The sequence below is a fragment of the Aotus nancymaae genome, unplaced genomic scaffold, assembly GCF_030222135.1.
Source record: "Aotus nancymaae isolate 86718 unplaced genomic scaffold, 86718_ANA_hifiasm-v0.15.2.pri h1tg000014l, whole genome shotgun sequence".
NCBI classification, from domain to species: domain Eukaryota; kingdom Metazoa; phylum Chordata; class Mammalia; order Primates; family Aotidae; genus Aotus; species Aotus nancymaae.
The window spans coordinates 48,739,842-48,746,892 of record NW_026988425.1 but is presented as its reverse complement, the minus strand read 5'-3'; positions in this window follow the sequence as shown (position 1 = coordinate 48,746,892).

The following is a 7,051-nucleotide window of genomic DNA, read 5'->3' as shown; positions in this document are numbered from 1 at the left end:
TATGAGAAAGCCAGCAAACTCTGCACAAAGGACTTCTACACAATTATCTTTCTGAAGTTCTCTGAACCTCAGTTTTCCCACCTTGGCAATAAATGAATTATAAAATCTTCCTTAAGGAATCTGCCCGGAGTCTCAGGACTAGAAAAAGGAAGACCTCGATATAATCTGGAAATTCCTGCTTTACGTTCCTTCCCCCAGGCCATGGCTGCTCCTCAGAAAGTCCCCTCGCCCTTCCCAAGCAGACTGGGGCAACTTCTAGTTTATTAAAGCCATGATGTATTAAACAATGGAAAACATATTTTTGTGTTATATTTTAATCACTTATAATTAGCACATCATTGCTTTTAATACATACACACAAAATACAATGAAATATTGTGCTATTCAGAATAGATTATGGACTACAATTGTATTAATTCATAGTTGATTACAGGCCATGTGTTCTGGTAATGGAACAGATAATTTAATTCATATAATGAACATTTTCATGTGTTTCAACCCCTTCACTGACTCTGTGACTCTCTAAGGCCTCATTTAGAGATGAACCTTTGAGTGCCTTGGTGAACGAAAAGCCTGAACAGCCTGCAGAGCTAGGCCCTGTTTATGTCTACTTGCAGCAAGAAAGTGAAATTGTACATCAGAATCATCTGGGGAGCTTTTAAAACATACTGAAGCCCAAGCCCCCCTTTACATTCTGATTCAACAGGTCTAAAGTGAGGTCCAGGCATCATAATATTTTTAAAAGTTCTTCAGGTGATGCTAAAGTAAAGCCAGGGTCCAAAAATACCATTACCAAAAGTAGGAGAGAATCCTTTAAAGTTTTATCAGCTCACTTGCAGATACTTTTTAGAAGACAAACAATGGGAACAGTAGATGAACAAATGGAAGCAGAAGAAAGGTTCAATACAAGCCTCGCCAAGGGCAATCTGGTGGTAAAAGAGCAGCAGAGCCCTGGCCAGCAGGCAGAGCACGGGAGCTCCACGGAGGCCCAGCCATGCAGAGCAGCGAATCCAGTGTTGGCACATTAGGGCATGGGAAGGAATCCAAAAGAATTGTGAACAGTGTGCTAAAGTTTGCTGATTCAGTTTGCAAATGTCATGTGGCAGCACCCTGACTGGGCAGTTATGAGGTCCCCAGAGTGCATAGAGAGGCAATCACTGGGCCTCAACCCCCATGTTGGAGATGCTAGAGCTGATCAGAGACAACCCCTATGGGAACCGGGCAGACATAATTGCACCGAAGGAGACAAGGTTCTCAAGCCATAACCAGGATGGCTGATAATCTACTGCTGAAATATAGATGCGTGCACCTAGAAATTTAGAAGGCAGTTTTCTGTGTCTGACCTCAGTCAGTCTATTATACCTGGGGATGGTAGTGAAGTGGCCCCAAGAACCTATAAATAAAATTATTCTCTGAGAGCTAACTCCCAAAATAGTATTTAATAGATTATAAGAGTCACCCTAAGGAGAATGTCCCTTGCATCACACCAAGATGATTGTTAATGAAACTACAAGTTATTGATCAAAAGCAGGTGGTTGTCTGCTGTGGAAGCACAGAATACAGACGAGGGACCCGTTGCTGTGCTTGCCAAGCCTGGGGACAGGACATGGTGGCCATCAGCTCCATCATTAAAGACTTGCTCTGCTTACCAAGCTTTATACTGGGGACATGGTGACCACCGAGTCCTCAGCCTCCACTGCCACCGGCTTGGTGTGGGCCACCATGTCTGGTTTATCACAGAGCCTCTGATCTGGTCTCTCTGCTTCTACCTTTGCCCAAAGTGCCCTTGTCACATGAGGCAGATCATATTTTTTCCTGCTCAAACCCCCAGGAACTCCACATCTCACACAGAGAAAAAGCCCAAGTCCTCAGAGCAGCCTGTAGGACCCTCCCCCACTCACCTCTGGGTGCATCTCCTCCTCCCCAGCCCGCACCCCGCATCCCCTCCCACCCTTCTCCCACTGCAGCCACACTGCCTCCCACCGTGCTCCTGCCTCGGGGCCCCTGCCTCGGGCCCTTGCACCGACTGTGGAAGCTCCAGAATGTTCCTCCCCTGGTCTTGCCCATGCCTCACTCTCAGTCCTTTAGGTCTTCAGGTTTGGAGGCCTCTCCTGACCACCTCACTTAAGATAACAAATTCCCCTCACTCGTCATACTCCTTCCCCCGTCCCCCCTTAATTTTTTCCCATAGCACTTACCACGTTCTACATATCATCTAGTTCACTCATCTATTTCATTGTTATGCCTCGCCCACCACCGAGAATGTAAATTCTTGTTGGCTTTGTTCACCGCTATATTCCCAGTGCCTAGAACAGTGCCTGAAGCATAAGCATTTAGTAAATATCTGTGGAATGAAGGAATCTATCAGTCTCAGCATCTGGGATGTCTCCACTGTGCCGATGGCTTTGTCAAGCTTTTAAAGCAAAATGACTCAAATGTGCGCTGGCACTGGGGTGACTACCTTTCTCACAGCAACCTTCAGATGATGATGATCTGGTTTTCCACAGGGTCTGTCCACAGGACAGAATATGCTGGTCTGAAGTCTGGCCTCATTGAAAGTTTTTGTATTGAAAGAGTAAAAGAGCCAGCATGGTGATTTATTACTTTTTCATCTAATTAAGGGCTTCAGAATCCAAAAGCTTTGATGGTGGCGAATTCCTTGGTTTTAGCCTCTTTAGACCCCTTGGGCCACCCCCTCGGAGGCCAGCCTTCCTCATGATTCCTGCGGCTCAGCCTGCGCCTTTTAAACTCTGCTAGATGTGTTTAGGAAGAACAAACAGCAGCAACTTGGCATACGCAGATTTGACAGTGAAAACGCCAGGCTCATGCGTGTCTCAGAAGAGTGTGATGTGTGGTAATGGGTCACGTCTCCGAGGCACAGATTTGAATTCCGCAGGCTGGTGGACAGACGCAACACCCACGGTGGAACAAAGCCGGCACTGTGGCTGCTCTCTCCTCCCGGAGCCGACTCCTCCATTCTCCTGGAACTAGCTCAGAGGTCTTTGTGAAAAGCTGCCATCCTAAGAAGGCTGACTGCTGGTGCTGGTGATGCCAACACTGAGGGCCAGCATATCACTATTTTATTTCTTTCATAAAGGGAAATTTAGGATTGTGTACACATAGAGGATCACAAACGTGTCTGCTCCTAAAACCACAGTTCTGCTGTATTTACTGCTCTGTGCCCAGCGTGCTGCAGGGACCCCAGAGTAAGTGTAAGATGGGCTAGGCCTTGTCCTCCAGGAGACCGCCACATCACCACCTAACCAGGGCTGGTATGTTTGCCTGGTAGTTTCAAGTAAATTGGAAAAGAAGTAAGATCGCAAGCTGTGGTCAGGTGACTGCATTCAAATCCCAGCTCTGCCCCTTTCTGGCTACGTGACCATTATGGAATATCTATAAGCCTGTTTCCTTCTTTGCAAAACAGTTCTGTAGGAGAGTGCTATAGATGAAAGAATAAATGTAACGGCAGTATCATTTCTAGAGCAAAATAAACATTCGATGTGGTAAGAAAAAGAAACTGATGCTAGCCCAGGATCAGTATGTAAATCGTTGTGAAATGCCATCACAAAGGTGAATTAATACAATTGATTATTGTATTAATTGTATTAATTATGAACTATGAATTAATATAATTATAGTCCATAATCCATTTTGAATAGCACAAGTGCAGAGAAGGGACAAGACACTGAGATTAGAGTATCATGGAAGGCTTCACAGGGAAGGGAGGAGGAGGAAGCGCTTTTTGTTCAGAAGACAAAAGAATAACCTGTACCATATAAAACAGACTGTGGTCCAGTGACATCACACATTCTCTTAACAGCCCACTTCCTAATGCTATGGAATTTTCGCAAAGTAACACAATGAAGATTGACTTGATCATTATTTTGAGTCCATTGTCCAAACAAGATAGTTCTTCCTGTGCCTTGAACAATTCACTTCCAGGTCTCGAGGGGGTTGGCACAGAGCGTTTTGACTTTTTTTTTGGTCTCCTTGTCAAATTTAACATTTATGTCATGATTTTTTATACAGGAAATACATTCGATCATTCAAATTCAAAAGAGCTAACAGGGAATACAATAAGTCTCCCTCCTGACCCCCATTCCCATTCTTGAAAGCAATGTTGCCTTGCTACCAATTTTCTGCATTTACTTTCACAAATAAACTACACATAGTCTGGGCGCAGTGGCTCACGCCTGTAATCCCAGCACTTTGGAGACCGAAGCAGGTGGATCACCTGGGGTCGGGAGTTCGAGACCAGCCTGGCCAAATGGCGAAACCCTGTCTCTACTAAAAATACAAAAATTATCCGGGCATGGTGGCCGGCACCTGTTGCGAGGCTGAGGCATGAGAATCACTTGAACCTGGGAGGCAGAAATTGCACTGAGCTGATATCATGCCATTGCACTCTAGCCTGGGTGACAGAGCAAGACTGTCTCAAAATAGTGATAATCATCATCATCTACACATATATAAGCAAACACATTTACTTTGTTTCGCTCAAAGGGTAGCATATAAATATTCTCTGCCTCTTTTTTTCATTTAATTTTTCTTAGGAAAATTCTATATTGGTATATAAAGAGCTTCCTCATCTTTTTTTTTTTTTTTTAAAGATAGATACCTACAGTTTTTAATCCTTCAGATAGCTGAGAAATTTGTTGAGACCACCTATCAGCATGAGTACCTAAAAGGTCAAATTTTCTTTCCATTGATTCTGGGATAGGAGCCATTAAAAAGCAACATTTGTGAAGAAAGCTCCTTTTCTCTGGAATTACAGGTTTCACTTTCCCCGTAGGTACTTTGTTTCATACAAAGAACACAAACTTATGGGCTTGACGCTCTCAGGTTATAGGCACATGTCAATATGTAGTTAGCATCTAGGAAACTCAGTTGGCTTACAAGAGTTCACAAACAGGAGCCCAGTGATTTTTTTAAAAGTGACTAAAAATACAGATTCTGATCAAACACCAACAGAAGCACCACCGGCTTTAAGCTGAACCGAAACTGGGTAAATCCTAAACTGCATTCCAATTTTTTTTAAGATTTTTTCATCCAAAGAGAACTATTTTGACTAAGACTCTTCATTCTTTTAAAACTGCTGGGTTGAACAAAAGTGGAACAAGCAAGTTGCCTAGATTCAAATTTGGTCTACACTAATATTTTCATTCAAGGCATGGCAGCCCCAAAAGCCACTGATAGGCACTAAATTCAACTTCCCAGAGTAACACATCGGCCATCGTCTTACACTGTCTGTACGTAACATGAGGCCAGGGCTCAGAGAGTGAACGCAGAGTAGGCTGCCTCCCTCTGTCCTAGGTCTCAAGAACATACCTTTAAGATGTGAAAAGAATTCACTAAAATCACTATTAATTTGGTGAATAAAGACCAATTCTGAGCTGTCTTTTTCAGATATTTGTAGTTAGAGCTACAGGACAAATTCTTAAACATATCAGTACTTAGCTCTTGGAGACCAAGGGGAGTCTTGCTGCAAAGGGGCTATCTCTGGAGAGCTGGGCCCCTCACCACCCTAACAGGAGGTGGTGGTGGGTCTGAGAAGCAGTGGAGAAGTAGGTTTCCAGGCAGACTAAGAAGTATGCTGTGCCAGGGCTCTGCAAGACAGGAAGCTGGAATAGGGTTTGGTCCTGTAACCTAGATGGGCAAAGTGGGCAGAAGGTGGTTACCAGGGCTAAAGCAGGAACCTCTGTCTGCCTGGGACCCAAGGTTGAACTCCTTAACTTTCTATAGCACAGTTGACACAATGTTCTTATTATTTAAATCCTGCAACTCTTCCTTCTCACATAACTACAGAGGGTTTTTACTCTATCCCCTCTGTCATGCCTTGGGCTCAGGGCTTTCCACCTGACATTCAATTCTCACAATATGTCCACAAAGGGGATTCTATAGTTGGTCCTCGGTATCTGCGGGTTCCACATCTGTGGATTCAACCAATGGACGATTGAAAATATTCCAAAAAAAACCCCAACCAATAACAATACAACTATATACATAGCCTTGACATTGTGTTAGGTATGACAAGGAATAAAGAAATGATTTAAAGTATAGAGGAGGATGTGCATAGGTTATATGCCAATATTATGCCATTTTATGACTTGAGCATCCACAGAATTTGGTATCTGCAGGGAGTAGGGTGGGGTTGGGGGTATCCTGGAACCCATGTCCTGCAGATACTGAGGGGTGACTGTACACCCCATTATAGATAAGAAAACTGAGAGAGAGCTGATGTGACTAGCACATGGTCACATGCTGTTCAGAAATAGAGCTTTTATTAAGTACCTACTTCTAGAATTGTTATCATCTCCCACGTTTGTCAGAGACGGAGGATTGCAAAATGGTTAAGGCTTCACATGGTGGTTAATCTAATACCCTCAATAATTCAATAAAATCTAAGTCAGTCAATCATACAGTTGAGGAAACTGAGGATCAGAGATGGGTTAGTGAGTTGCCTGAGGTCACAGAGAGTGGAGCAACTAGCATCTGACTCTGGTCTCTGGCTCCAAAGTGCTGCCTTTCTCACTGATATGCTGGGTCAGCTTGCAGAGCAGCTCAACAACTCAGCAATTCCATCCTGAGAGCCATTTCCTGGAGTGACAGAAAATTTAAACCACTGCAAAAATAAGGTCTGATGCATCTGGCCACTTCCAACTTAGAGATCAGTTCCAGCATAGGCCGATGGGACACAGGGCAACAAAATACCACACAGCTGGTTTCTAAGCCCCCTGAAAGGTGGCTTCACATGGACAATTGGTCTTGCTTTTGACATGCTTCTGGTAGAAGTCACCCAATGAAGCTGAAATGGCCTTTAAGACAGGAAGGCAGTTTGAGAAACTCTGACACAGGGATGACAGGATTGAGACATCCTGGGATTAGGACCAAGTGGGAAGGACTTGTGATCCCTGGAAAAGCTACAGTCACGACCCAATCCCAGATTAACTAGCCCCACCTCAGAGGCCTGGCTTCCACTGCTGGATTTTTCTGGTTTCCTGCCCATGGAGCCCTAGTACAGCAGCATCCTTCTATACTCTGCCTAGAAGTC